At 33.0% G+C, this 14,994-nt stretch overlaps 1 pseudogene; it reads left to right on the forward strand.

Moving 5' to 3' along the window:
- Positions 1-12,010: 12,010 nt before the first annotated feature.
- Positions 12,011-13,153, forward strand: LOC132059923 (PR5-like receptor kinase; annotated as a pseudogene).
- Positions 13,154-14,994: the final 1,841 nt, after the last annotated feature.

Genomic DNA, 14,994 nt, shown 5'->3' on the forward strand with positions numbered 1-14,994 from the left:
AGGGAGGAAGAGACGTATGAAAACTCCCAAAAGAGGACCCAAAGAGATCATCAATGAACCTGCAATGGTTAATAGTTTGGCAATTTATAAGATTTCCAATGTTTAGAGCTTGTTTGGAAAGCCACCTAGGAATTGGATTTGGGTGTAATTATACAGTTTGACATGTTTGTTTGGCTAAGTAATTACTTGGTCAACATGAAATTTGGTGTAATTAGAGGAGTGTAATTACACTATTCAATTCTCAAGGGGCAGGCAAGAATTGGTGGTAATTACAAGGTTAATTTTTCTTTGCTTTTTTGTTTTTATTTTTATTTTCTTTCCTTTTTTTGACCCTTTTCCGTGAAAGTAGAAAAGGTTTGAGCTTTCATTTGAATAGTCTTCTATGGACAGTGAAATGGATACAGTGGTTGTTGAATTCAGTCCTTCATTTTGGAAGTATCAACAGTCCACTTCTTTTGGCCCCCCTTATTTATTTTTTCCCTCAAGTCGTCAAAACCAAGTCAACAAGTGACTTTAATGGGATTAGATGTAAATATATAGTGAAGATAAAGAGCAAGAAGAGATAATATACTCAAATGCAGATATTACTGTTTACTCTCTACTTCTTCCTTGCATTAGTTTTGAATATCTTATAGGAGTGTCAAACTAATATTAAAGTACCTGAATTCAGAATGGTGGCATTAGATTATTTGTCAGTTTTCTTGATTATCTATCAGTTGCTTATCTTTCATTCAGCTCAAGCTCAGAATCAAACCCAAGATAGCTACCCCAAGGAATTTCAATGTGGGAATCTTGGAAATGTAAGCTTTCCTTTCTCCAAATCCCACAACCTGCTTGTGGATTGTATACCATAGATTGCAATGTTACTCCGAATCCAGAATTTCGTTTGGGAGGAAATGTTTACACTGCTCTGGAAAAAGGGTCGGTTGGTGATAGTTTTCGAGGTTTAGACAATAGGCTTAATGACTTATTGGCAAAAAATAGTTGTCGATATTTCGATAGAAGTATATCATTTCCAAATTCTCCTTCCAACTCATTTAGAATCATCGAACGCAATATTAGCTTGTTCAGATGCAATAATAGTCAAGACATCAACAGGAGCACGGATATTGATCATCATTTTCACGACTATTAGAACTATAGTAGATGTAATGGCTTCAGAATATACCACAAGCTTCCGAGTACTGGAGGACGAGAAGATTCCTTGGATGCACCAAAGGGAGATATTCCTAATAACTGTTCAGTGATTCAATTGCCAATTATATGGGGGAGGTTAAACCCTCAAAATAGTAGATCATTTGACCTTTTAACCGCGAATGTTACACTTCAGTGGAGCCTGTCTGATGATTGTAGTTAGGGGTGTACATGGATCGGGTTGGTTCGGATTTTTTAAACACCAAACCATACCAATTGCGTCGGGTTTTAAAATTTATACACCAAACCAAACCAATAAAATTCGGGTTTTTCAATCTCGGGTTATTTGGTTTTCTCGGGTTTTTCAGGGTTTTTTTCGGAATAGTCTTGATACAAAACATATAATTTTTACTTCAAATATTTCTTTAGTCCTAGTAAGATACAATTATATAATTAAGGTGTTTCTTAAGAAAATAACACAAAATGTGAGAAGAGTGATGACATTGTATTAAAATATTCAACAAAAGCTAATATAATCGGTTAAAATAAATATTGCTAATTAACAAGCCATAAAATAAAATGACCATAATATAAAAATACTAAGTCATGCTAAAATAAGTATTACTTACATGACAAAGAAAAAAACTTAAGTTATGTATTTTTACTCTGTAAATCAATTATGCAAAGCTAAAGAATAGATATCCAACATTATTGTCATTCCTAGTGGTAAATTGAATTTCTTTTGTTAGGATTAGTGTTGAGTTGGTTTTGGTTTGGACTTTATTTGAGTTACTTACATCCATAGGATATAAAACTTATTGACATTCAAAATTCTAAGTTCAAGCTTGAATAATATGATAATAGATAAAAAATTACGAAAAAAATTAAGAAATATTTATAAATTACTTTACAAATAAATATTTTTATGTATAAAATGTTTTAAAAATTGAATACATGTAATGTCGGGTTGGTTTGGTTCGGTTTGACTTTTTTTAGTTAAAACCAAACCAAACCAATTATGGTCGGGTTTTTTTTCCAACACCAAACCAAGTCAAACCAAACCATTAGTCGGGTTTTTTTCTCGATTTATCGGTTTGGTGCGGTTTGTCGGTTTACTTTGTACACCCCTAATTGTAGTAAATGTTACTATGGAGGAAGTCGATGTTTAACTTACAGCAACAACGAATTTCTTTGTTCCTCTAATCCCACAGGTAAACTATAGAACTAGCTTTTTTTCATTTTTGCTCATCTAGTTATCTTCAGTTGCTCAGAACAAATACTATGTTGATGAATATACTACAAATTACTACAGCTAAAAATTGCAATAAAATGAACAAATATGAGTAAATAAATATTGAGGCTGAGGCGCAGATATCTCGCTCTCTTTAAGGAGATTCAAGCCCACTGCAATATGATATTCTTCACCGGTCCAGTAGTAATACTTTTGACTTTGTCCCCTCCAGAATACAACAGTCTGTCAACGTCGTGTGAATCAGCCAATTCCGAACTAGTTAAAGAGTCCAAAGCTCTACCACGAAAACATCTTCCTTCAACTTAAAAGTACTCTCTTTTGTAGTGAATTAGTTGGAGACAGAATAGTTTCTTTGTCCCAACTCTCTCTTCTCTACACCAACCTCAAAATACAAACACAACATAATATTTTTATCCACTCCTCATCTGCTTTTTTCTCATCCTAACACAAGGATGAAAGCATCCTTTATATAGGTGTAGAATTTCTTTCACAAATAAATGTTAAGAAATTGAATGGTCATTTGAGGTTTAGTGGGGTAATTAGTAGGACATAATGTGGGAGAACATGATAGAGTGGTTACAAGAGTTACAAGAATGCTGACACTACTTTCTCCACTTTATGACCACTAATAAGACATGCACTTTAATATAAATATTTTATAATACGAAAATGCTAATAAATCCAACATACTAAAATAGTTGTCTGTCTAATGATTGTATTAAAAGTCCCGGCGCAATATCTATCTAAGCTTTTGTGATTTTCGGGTGCATCTATAACCAGAAATTAATGTGAAGGGTAATTGGGATCCATAGATGGAAGGAAGGCAAATTTAAGTCACCAATATGTTGGGGGCATTTTTTATCCTTTTCTGTTAAAGAATAAAAGGTCTTCTATGGACAGTGAAATGGATACAGTGGTTGTTCAGTCCATTTAAATTATCAACATCCCACTTCTTTTGGCCCCCCTTCTTTATTTTTTACCTCAAGTGGTCAAAACTGAAAATTCCAAGTCAACAAGGTGTTTTTAAAGGGATTAGATGTAAATATATGGCGAAGATAAAAAGCGAGAAGACAAATATACACAAATGCAGAGATTACTGTTTACTCTCTGCTTTGTCCTTGCATTAGATTTGAAAATCTTACAGGAGTGTCAAATAAATATTATAGTACCTGAATTCAGAATGTGGCATTAGATTAGAGGCAGTAACACATAAGGTCATCCAATTATGTGTAATATCTCTAAAAGTCATGTTTTTTTTTTAATAACAAGGTCACGCAAACTTTTTTATATCACTTCAAAAGTCACCCAATTAATATTTAAGCAACAACATATGACAGGACATTTAATTTAGAGAAATTTTACTTTGTGAGTCGCATAACAAACATTACTTATGTAAGATAGTTTATTACTTGACAAGTGGATTAATGAGTCCCACAATAAACTCCTTTAAACAGATTATAAAAAAAATAAAAAAAGCAACATTAAAAGTCTTAGATTTTTCCTAATTAGGATGTTTTGCTAGAGGATAATAAAAGGAAATTTAGAAATAAAAAAGATTTGCAAAGGCAATAACGGAGAAAAGGATAAAAATAGTCCCTTAACTATGATAGTAGGTTCAAAATAGTCCCTTAACTATGCACTTAACGGTTTTGGTCCTTTAAGTTTGCCACAAGTTAACATAAATGGTCGCTTAATTATGAGAGTAGGTTCAAAATAGTCCCTTAAGTATGCACTTAACGGTTTTGGTCCTTTAAGTTCTCCAAAAGTTAACAGCTTTAGTCTCGATAAAATATTCATCGAACTCGTTTGTTAGATTTGACGAGAACTATGAAAAAAAGGAAAAAAAAATTAGCGAGAACTCTAGATCGGTCAAATAACTCGGGACAAAACCGAAGGACGTTAGTCGGTTATAGGAAAAAACTGAGGAAAAAACTACAGACTTGATAATGTTAGAAAATAGTGTCTCGGAACACAAAGACCGATGGACTTTGTCGATTTAAATCGAGGAAGTCCATTCGCTAAGTAAAATACACTAGATTCGTTTTTACTGAAAACTCGAGAAAAATAAATACTTCCAGTGTAGTGATTCTTTTTTGAAAAAAAATAGTTTCCGCGCATTTTTGCTCAAAAATAACCGATGGACTTCCATTGGTTTTCATAAAAACAATAAAAAAAAAAAATAGTGTCACTCGATTTTATCCATCGGTTTCCGTCCGTCGTTTTTTTGCTTGTTTTTGGTAGTGACAACTTTTTTAGTTTCTGCTATTTCTATTTATTTGTAAAGTCTAGTGTATTTTATTTAGCCGATGGATTCCCTCGGTTTTAATCGACAGAGTCCGTCGGTCTTTGTGTTTCGAGACACCACTTTCTGACATTATCAAGTCTGTAGGCTTTCCTATAACCGACTGATGTCTGTCGATTTCGTCCCGAGGTATTTGATCGTTTCTTTAATAATGTGTACCTCTAAACCCGTTAAGTGCATACTTAAGGGACTATTTTTAACCAACCCTCATAGTTAAGGGACCATTTTTGTTAACTTATGGCAAACTTAAAGGACCAAAACCGTTAAGTGCATAGTTAAGGGACTATTTTGAACCTACTCTCATAGTTAAGGGACTGTTTATGTTAACTTGTGGCAAACTTAAAGGACCAAAACTGTTAAGTGCATAGTTAAGGGACTATTTTGAACCTACTATCATAGTTAAGGGACTATTTTTGTCCTTTTCTCGGCAATAACGGCATAGTAAAGGGGCTATATTCCAATTTCTGACTGCTCCAAGGTATGGTTGCTTTTATTATAGGCAAAATGTGCAAATATACCCCTCAACTTTGCGATTTAGAGCAGATATACCCCCGTTATAAAAGTGGTGTAAATATACCGTTGCCGTTACAAAATAGTGCAAATATACCCTTTTTGCTGACAAATTTAAAAAAAAAAAAATTTAGTTTATTTTTTAATTAAAAAAAAAATCATGTGGCTTAAAAAAAAAGTCTACCCATTTTTTTGAGTAGACATATTTTTCTAAAGCCACATGATAATTTTTTTCTGGCGGGTCGGGTCTGGTCTGATTAGTTTTAAAAAAGGGGTGGACTTTTTTTTTTTTCTAAATCCACGGAGATATTTTTTTAAACGAACCCGACCCGACCATTTAAAAAAATTTACCATGTGGTGTTAGAAAAATATGTCTACTAAAAAAAATGAGTAGACTTTTTTTTTAAGCAAACTGGATTTTTCTTTTTTTTAATTAAAAAATAAGCTAAATAATTTTTTTTTTAAATTCCGTTAGTGAAAAGGGTATATTTGCACTATTTGTGTAAAGGCAGGGGTATATTTGCACCATTTTGTAACGGTAAGGGTATATGTACACTACTTTTTTAACGGGGATATATCTGCTCTAAATTGCAAAGTTGAGGGGTATATTTGCACCTAGGGGTGTTCATGGGTCGGTTTTAGGTTAAAACCAAAACCAAACCAATCTAGTCGGTTTTTAAAATTATTAAAACCAAACCAAACCAAATATAATACATATCCATTGGTTTGGTTGTAGTCGGTTTGGTTCGATTTGGGTCGGGTTTTCGGTTTTTAAGAAAATTAACGGTATTTCTCTCTTTCATGTTTTTTTCCTACAATTATGAGAGAATTTTCTATCATTTTCCAACTTATAATCCGTTATTACCCTTTTATTATGGTAGCTATATTTTCTTGCATTATGGAGAAAATGTCTTAAGATTTATGATTTTAATTATGTGAATAAAGTTTATAAGAAATAAAAAAAAAAAAAAAAATCTAGGCAAATCTCATATGATTGTTTCTTTGAATAAATGAGTTTGAATTAATGGATTTATTTTTTTAAAATCGACTTAGAATATAAAGTTCATTAGCCTGTTAGAGATAAATAAATTTTTTCTTAAAAAGTATATAAATTATTCAAAAGTATTTATAAAAACCAATATATTGTATACATATAATTATAAAAATTGAATAAAATTTGTCGATTCGGTTCGGTTTTTTATTCGGTTTGCTTTTAGTAAAACCAAAACCAAATCAAATATTATCGGTTTTTAAAAATTCAAAACCAAACCAAACCTAACCCAAGTACATATCGGTTTATTTAATCGGTTTGGTTTTGGTTTTCGGTTTGGATCAGTTTTTCACCAAACCGTGAACACCCCTAAATTGCACCTTTTCCCTTTATTATATGTTTTAGTTGAAGATTTTTTTCATTTTAGAATTCAAGTCTAGAAAGGATTCAGTATGTTACCAGTCTCAGAAAAAGTCCAGAAACGATTCATCGTCAGCAAACTTTAAATCCTCCATATTTTTTTAGGACAAAGTATGTATTATTGCTTTACTTCTTCACTGGAGAAGTAAAAAGGTGTTAAAGTTCTTCAATTAAAAAATATAATGAAGGAAATGAATCCAAAAATACAAGATTTTTAATTGAAAAATATAATGAAGCAAAAAGTTTTACCTTGTAGCTATTAAAGTTTGAATATAGCTTGCTACTATGCCGTAATAGCCATTTGCAGTTTTTTTATTTTTTTATTTCATTTTATTGTCCTCTAACTAAACATCATAATTAAGAAAAATATAGACTTTTAATGTTGCCTTTTTCCTAACCTGTTTTGAAGGAGCTTGTGGGACCCATAAATCCACTTATCAAGTAATAAACTAGCCTCACATAAGTAATGTTTGTTATGTGACTCACAAAGTAAAAAAATTCATTTAATTTAATCCCCATCGACGTTTTATTTTTTTCTCAGTCCACATGGCAAACCCGACCCAATTCAAACCCATAACCCAAATTAACCCTTATTAACTCTATTCTCTTGTACTTAAAATAGAGTTTCACTCTCTCTGAAAATAATTGGCACATCATCATACTATACTAAAAGTGAGAAGACTCTAAGCATAAAGTTGAATTACGAAAATACCCATCATATTTTAATTCACCATAATGCCCTTTAATTAAAAAAATCTTTAAATTAAATGTATAATTTTAACTACACTAAATTTCATACATGGCAAGGTTAATTATTGCAACTTTTAGTTTTCCTTCCGCCCTTAAATTTGCATACGTCATACATGCTTTGACTGTCCTTCTAATATGAAATTTATGAGAAGCAAATAGCACAGCAGTGCATATAGTTAATCCATTATGGAAAACGCCTGTACACCTTCATCTTTCAATAACTGTACAAAATAACTCAATAATAATTTAGATTTGTGTCCGTTTGTTCTTATACTTTTCAATAATAATACTAATATTTATTCATGGCAGCCTCTTTACCTTCTCTGTTTCAAAATAAAAAAAAGGGCACAATGATGTGTAACATTACTTCCCCTTCTCTTCTTTCTAACAAAAAATAATTATCAATTGTTTAAACCTTCTTCCCATGTAAGCAGATTGTTGGTATCATATGGCATATTTTTCTCCATTTGCAACGTACACTTAATTCGCATGTGTCAAATTAGGTAATTTTATTCCTCTTTCATTAATTTTTTAAATATTATTGTGGTAATATTAAAGGTGTTCTTTTCTTATATACTTTTCTAGAATCGTTATCATGAATTTGTACATCAAATTGTAAAATTGTATGTTTGCTTGAAATTTATTGAAATTTAAAAGAAGAACTGCCTAACCTTATTTATGATTCTGGAAGAATGTTGCACAGATGTTCAACTCCATAAATTATTTTCCCAATCTTTTATTTACATTTGTTGATACAGATTTCACTTTGTTCAGTATATATATTAAATTAAATTTTTTATTTTATTTCTTCAAATTGTGCATGCTAGCAGCTTTTAAAGTTGGAAAGCCAAATTTGGAATAAATAGTTAAATAGCAAAAATTGCTCTCTCCAATATATGATGCTTTGAAAGATTATTTTATGATATTTTGTGATTGTAGTATCGAACTCCTTGTCAAATTTCCAATGTTAGCTTGTATTTCCCGCACATGTTTTCTCGTATGGATAACTGTACGTTACACTCTCAAGAAAGGATATTAATGCTCATAACAAGAGTTCGGGTTACGACAAACATTATAATGGGAAATATACCACCAAATCATCTATAAGTAGGTGTTTGAATGAGACACGATCATATCACATGTTTGTACCAAATAACATCAAAATTTATTTCACTACACATCGTACTTACATAACTAAAAGTTTACTTATTCAATTTTCAAATGTTAACATTTCACATTTAACAATTAAGTGGATCGAATAAGCTCAACAATCATTAGTTTGAGCTTTTATTTTTTGCTTTTAATTAAATTTCTATAACTCATCACATATATTCTAATTATTTATATTATTTTAGAAATATTATACTGATTAGCATAAGTCGAAATTAAAATTGTGTCGTCTTCTTTTTCCTTCTCTCAGGCAAAGTCCATAAGGATTTTTGTAACACATTAAGCAAATGTATTTCCTTCTGAGCCATAAATCGCACTCCTATCATATATTGGAAGCACTAATAATTAATCAGAATAGGAGCACTCTCGTTTTCTCTAATGTTCTGTGTAGCGCTGTCGACGTAGTGGTCTATTTTCACATTAAATAATGCCTGTGGGGAAGAGATGAACCCCTTTCTTTGAGATTTCATAACTTTTGACTTCAACACACTAGTAGTTTTCAAGTTTTGAATTTCTGGTGAGAGCAAAAAGTTTCCCTCCTGATTTTGTCCAACTGAATATGGTTAATAAGGGTTAATTTAGGTTATGGGTGTGGATCGGATCGGGTCTTACTGCATTGGGGACTGAGAAAAAAAGTCCATGTGCTCTAAATTAAATGTCATGTCATAATTTATTAGTCAACTATTAATTGGGTGAACTTTGATGTAATATAGGGAAAGTTTGGTGACCTTGTTGTAAAAAAAAAAAACATGACCTTGAGAGATCATTACCCATAGTTGGGTGACCTTCTGTGTTATTACCTCAGATCAATTATTTGTCAGTTTTCTTGATATTCTATCCGTTGTTGATTTTTCATTCAGCTGAAGCTCAAAATCAAACTCAAGACAACTGCCCCAAGGAATTTCAATGTGGGATCCTTGGAAAAGTGAGCTTTCCTTTCTCTGTATCCTCAAAACCGGCTTGTGGATTGTATACCTTAGATTGTAATGCTACTGCAAATCCAAGAATTCATTTGGGAGGAAATGTTTATAGTGTTCCAGAACAACAACCGTATGATAGGTTTCGAGTTTTAGACCGTATGCTTCAGGGCTTATTGGCAAAAAAACAGTTGTCAATCTTTCGATAGAAGTCTATCCTTTCCAAGTTCTCCTTCTGTCAGGTTTAGAGTCATCGAACCCAATCTTACCTTGTTCAGATGCAACGACAGTCTAGATGTCAACAAGGGCAAGAATGATCATCATTTTCGGGAATATCAGAACTATACTAAATGTAGTGGCTTCAGCATATATTACAAGAATCCAAGTAGAGAACAGGAAGGGTATTCGGATGCACCAGAGGGAGATATTCCTGATAATTGTTTACTGATTCAATTGCCACTTACATCCAGGTCATGGTCTCAGCATATTAGCTTGTTTGATCGGTTAAGTGCGAATTTTACAGTTCAGTGGAGCATGTCTGATGATTGTCGTAAATGTTACTATCAAGAAGATCGATGTTTAACTGACAGCAACAATGAATTTCGTTGTTCCTCTAACCCCACAGGTAAGTTATAGTACTAGTTTTTTCCAATTTTGGTCATCTAGTGATCTTCAGTTTCCTCAGAACAAATACTGAAATAGTTGCCTGTCTGATGATTGTAATAAAATCCTCGCGCAACATCTATCTAAGCTTTCGTGGTTTTTTTGGTTGCAGTAAAAAGAAAGTCCAAAGGAGTTCTAGTTGCAGGTAACTACTATCTATGGCCTCAAATTTCCACTTCATATCACTAGATCTGATTTTTTGCTCTGGGTTTCCTTCTTTCCACAGCAAAAAGATAATTAGCTATTTTCGTTATTAGGAGATAATGTGTTACTATCGCATTAAAACACGTACACGCAGCTAAAATGTACCTTCTTCATGGAAATGTTATTAATCTGATTATCTGATAGATAGAGTATCCCGGAAAAAACATCCTTTCAATGTTAACTGTTTTTCTCATTTACCAAGAACTTGTGCAACTTTGAAATTGACAACATTCTTCCAATTTATGTCATGACATTAGCAGCTACTTCTTCTATTGGAGGAATATCGATGCTAGTTATGTTACTCCTTGATGTTCGGCCTAAAATACATATATTTATTCATTGGTTGCCTTACATTTTAATACTTTTAATGGTCTTTTGAGTATTAATTATAATGGATTGTGGTTAATATTATATTTTATTGTGTAGGAATAAAGAGGTGTGAAGATGAAGAGATTTGAAGCAAAATTGGATAAAAAGTGGGAAAAGAGAAAAAGAAAATAAAAGAAAGAAGACAAGAGGGGGACATAATGATTTGGGTTGTGATTGCTAATGATTGCAAATTAAAAGATACAAAGAAGAAAGCAAAGAATTAGAGGAATTGGAAAGGAAAAGAGAACGTAACTGGCAGCAATGACGAGGACAAATTGAATCACTGGAATACATGCCTAATGCGACGCGCAGTGCGTTTTCTCAGATTAAACTTATCCCATTTAATTTTGGACTGGTTACTTTGTTTAGGCCTTTTCCTACACTTATAAATATTCAATAAGATGGTTTTACATAATTTTGGATTGCTTGAAACCCTTAGTTCAGAACTTTGGATTTAGAGAGAGCTTGGAGCCACCTTGGAGGCCGTAATTATAGGGTTTTACCTTCTCTTCTCTGTATTACTCATTTATACATTTTTATTCGGATGATTTGTTGTTTTTCCTCCATGTCTATGTGGAGCTAAACTCTTTAGTTCTAGGGTTTTGACACTAGCATGAAAGTTGACGTTTGATTATCGTTTATATCTATTGATTTTCCATCTTTGGGTTATTTATTTATTCTTGATCTTAATTGTTTGATTATTTGACGAAATACTTAGACACTCTCTGTGGCGTGTGAATTGAACTAGGGATAGGGAATTTGCATACGTAATAAGAATAAATAAAGCTTGTTCGATTAATCGTTTCGCTAACGAGGATAGGAATATATCCTTTAGCCTTGCTTAGTTGAATACGGAGAAGTAAATGCGTTCTTGTTACCTTTGGCGACCATAGGAATATAGGCATTATAGTAGCATCTACAGGCTTGTGAGCAACTCGAAAGATACTCATAAAGTTATAATTAATCCGTCAACTAGTAACCCATAGGTATAACGATTTGAAGACTCAACTAGATTGTTAGTGGTCCTAGCCCTAGATCTATCTCTTCTTTGATAAAAATCCGCTCTTTCTTGGTTGAAGTTCATTATTTGTTTTATTTTATTTTTAGTTAGTTAATAATTATATCTTGAGATTTTATTTCTTGTGTAGATAACTAGTATAGTTTAATTTAGTAAATAGTTAATCATAAGTCCCTGTGGGTACAATATCTGGACTTTAAATCTTATGTTACTTGTACTACCACGTATACTTGCGTGTGCGTTTGGGAGCAACACTCCTGTACTTAAGAACAAAATGCTCCCTTAATTCCATGATTTTCTGGAAAACAAAAAGAGAAGATTACAGAAATGTAAAAGCCTTCTTGAAGAACCATGGATCACTCGCTCCAAGGAAGTACAGTTATTTTGAAGTCAAGAAGATGACAGATTATTTCAAAAATAAACTTGGTCAAGGAGGCTTTGGTTGTGTTTTCAAAGGAAAGTTGCACAATGGGAGTCTCGTGGCAGTGAAGGTCTTGAAGAAATCGAAAGGCGGGGGAGAAGAGTTTATCAATGAGGTGGCAATTATCAGCAGGACTTCTCACATTAATATTGTATCACTTGTTGGATTTTGTTTTGAGGGTCAAAATAGAGCTCTCCTCTATGATTTCATGCCCAATGGATCCCTTGAGAAGTTCATTTACGATGCAAATCCGGGACAAATCGTCAACTAGGATGGAAAACATTGTACGATATTTCACTTGGCATTGCTAGAGGATTGGAGTATTTGCATTGTGGTTGCAATACTCGAATTGTACATTTCGATATAAAGCCTCACAACATTCTTCTCGATGAAGACTTTGTCCCAAAATATCCGATTTTGGTCTTGCAAAACTATGTAACAGGAAGGAAAGCATTGTATCTTTATTGGGTGCTAGAGGGACTATTGGGTACATTGCGCCAGAAATTCTCTATAATAATATTGGAGGAGTTTCTCACAAGTCAGATGTGTACAACTACAGTATGATGGTGCTCGAGATGGTTGGAGGAAGGAAAAATGTTGATGTTGTTGACCATACCAGTGAAATATACTTTCCACACTGGATATATAAACAAATTGAACAAAAGGAAAAGCTTGGATTAACTGGCATTGTGAAGGAAGAGGACAAAAAATTTGCAAAAAAGATGATCTTTGGTGAGCTTGTGGTGCATCCAAATAAATCCGGCCATCAGGCCTTCTATCAGTATGGTCGTCGAGATGTTACAAGGCGAACTCGGATCTTTACAAATGCCTCCCAAGCCTTTCATGTATTCTTCTTTTCAACGGTCAGACGGTGACATGCCTAGTACTACCTACATGGTTTAGGAATGGACAGTTTCAAGTTTGATTTTTATCTAGACTTATTAAATTTTGGCAGAAACTCTGCATGTATCATTGGATTGGTTGATTAAAAGTTGCTGATAAATGTTAATTGCTGAAAAATGCTTTTAGATGCATTTTACAAATGAGCAATTACGTGTTTGGATAAGTACTTTTGTTGTTAAGATGACTGAAACTTCTTAACGCTATTTACAATAAAATATATATTTAAAAGTTTCTTTCATAAAAAGAAGAAGACAAATAACGAAAATAAAATAGAGAGATAATTAAAAGTTACTCTATGTTTAAGGAAGAGTACTTCAGAGATTATAAAAGATATTAGAGATAAAATCGTCAAATACTTGATCAAACCAAAAGTGCTTATATTCTGTAAAACTATAAGTTGGGGGTGACTTACTTGTGACTTCTGACTGATTTTAGCTTATTTTAAGCACTTTTATTGTTTACCAAACACGTGGATAAGTCAAACGATGCTTATAAGCTGGTCAAACACCCTCATTTCTGATGGACAATATCAGAAACATAGAGATAAGCCAATGGACTAGCAGTATCAATAGCAAGGCTCATTCAGATGGCCAGGAAGAGGAGTTTATCGTGCATTAATTAATGTAATTATACTTTAGGCATATTTGCGCACTATTTTTGCACAATTAAGTTTAGTTAGTAAAGGGCGAATCTAGCCTTATAAAAAGACAAAGTAACTTATCTTGAAACTGTTCTTCAATTTTGCAATATCCATCTTTCTGTTGTAACAATATAGTCTTATGGACAGAAAAACTATCGTAGTGTAAGACTGTAAGTCGTAACAGTTCACATCTTCTGCAATGTCATTATGTCAATCATGTCATCTAATTTTCCATCTGTTGACTTGGAATTTTTGTGCAAATACTAGAGGAAACAAGCCTAAAATGAGGGCCAAGTTGGATGGATTTTCCCCCTCCTTCCACTTACGTATAAAGACTCAAATCATTGACACTGCAACCTAAAAAAAATTCTCTTCATCTCGATCCCATTTTAGCAGAACCTCACACAGCATACTTTAACGAGCCCTGTATCTTTTTCAAGACGTATAGAAAGACGAGAAAATAGAAAAGGAATACCGATGTCTAATAGTCAGGAAACTAAGCCAAACTACACTACAAGTGAGCAACAATGATTATATCATAAGACATCTCCATTTTAAACACATATCTGTATACAATTAGGCAGTGAACTCATAAACAAGAAGAGAGCCAAAAGGAATGACAAGAGAGCGAAAGCTGAAAAACCGTGTAGTTGTCATTAACATCTATGGAATTTCACCTGCTAATACTAGCTACGATAGAGCAACTAACTCACTCATCATTCACAGAATTTGGTGAAACAGGCAATTTCGATTTCATCAATTGTGCACCATTTCCTGATTCATAGCTAAGCTCATTGTCAATGATGTTAATCTCCTCTTTCTTCTGGTTTTCAAACTCGCCCCTCTGAATTGCCTTTAGAATTTCCAACACTTCATCCATTGTTGGCCTCATCTCCTTCTCAAGTTGGAGACATTGAAAAGCTAGTTCTAATACTGAAGTAGTCATTCTCCTAACTTCAGCATTGGACTCGTAACAAAGAGATGGATCAATCAACTCTTCAAATTCTCATTTCAAAATCTTGCTTATTGCAAAATTAGACAAACTAATTTCATCCATTGTTGGCCTCATCTCAGTCACTTTTTTTTGCTGAAGAGTGTTTGATCCTTCAACTTCATTGGTCTGTTGCTTGGGAGTAATAACAAAGACCATAATAGATTCAACATCTTCACTTTATTCGGCCAGAAAGTGAGTTCATAGAGCTACAAATTAAATAATAACTATGACTTTCTCAATTGTATGACAGCAACTAAGTTTGATTACCATAGGTTTACATTAACCAAATTCATTTGAATCGAGATTTCTGTGATTTCCTCTAAATTATCTTTTATA

The sequence above is a fragment of the Lycium ferocissimum genome, chromosome 6 (assembly GCF_029784015.1).
Source record: "Lycium ferocissimum isolate CSIRO_LF1 chromosome 6, AGI_CSIRO_Lferr_CH_V1, whole genome shotgun sequence".
Taxonomy (NCBI): domain Eukaryota; kingdom Viridiplantae; phylum Streptophyta; class Magnoliopsida; order Solanales; family Solanaceae; genus Lycium; species Lycium ferocissimum.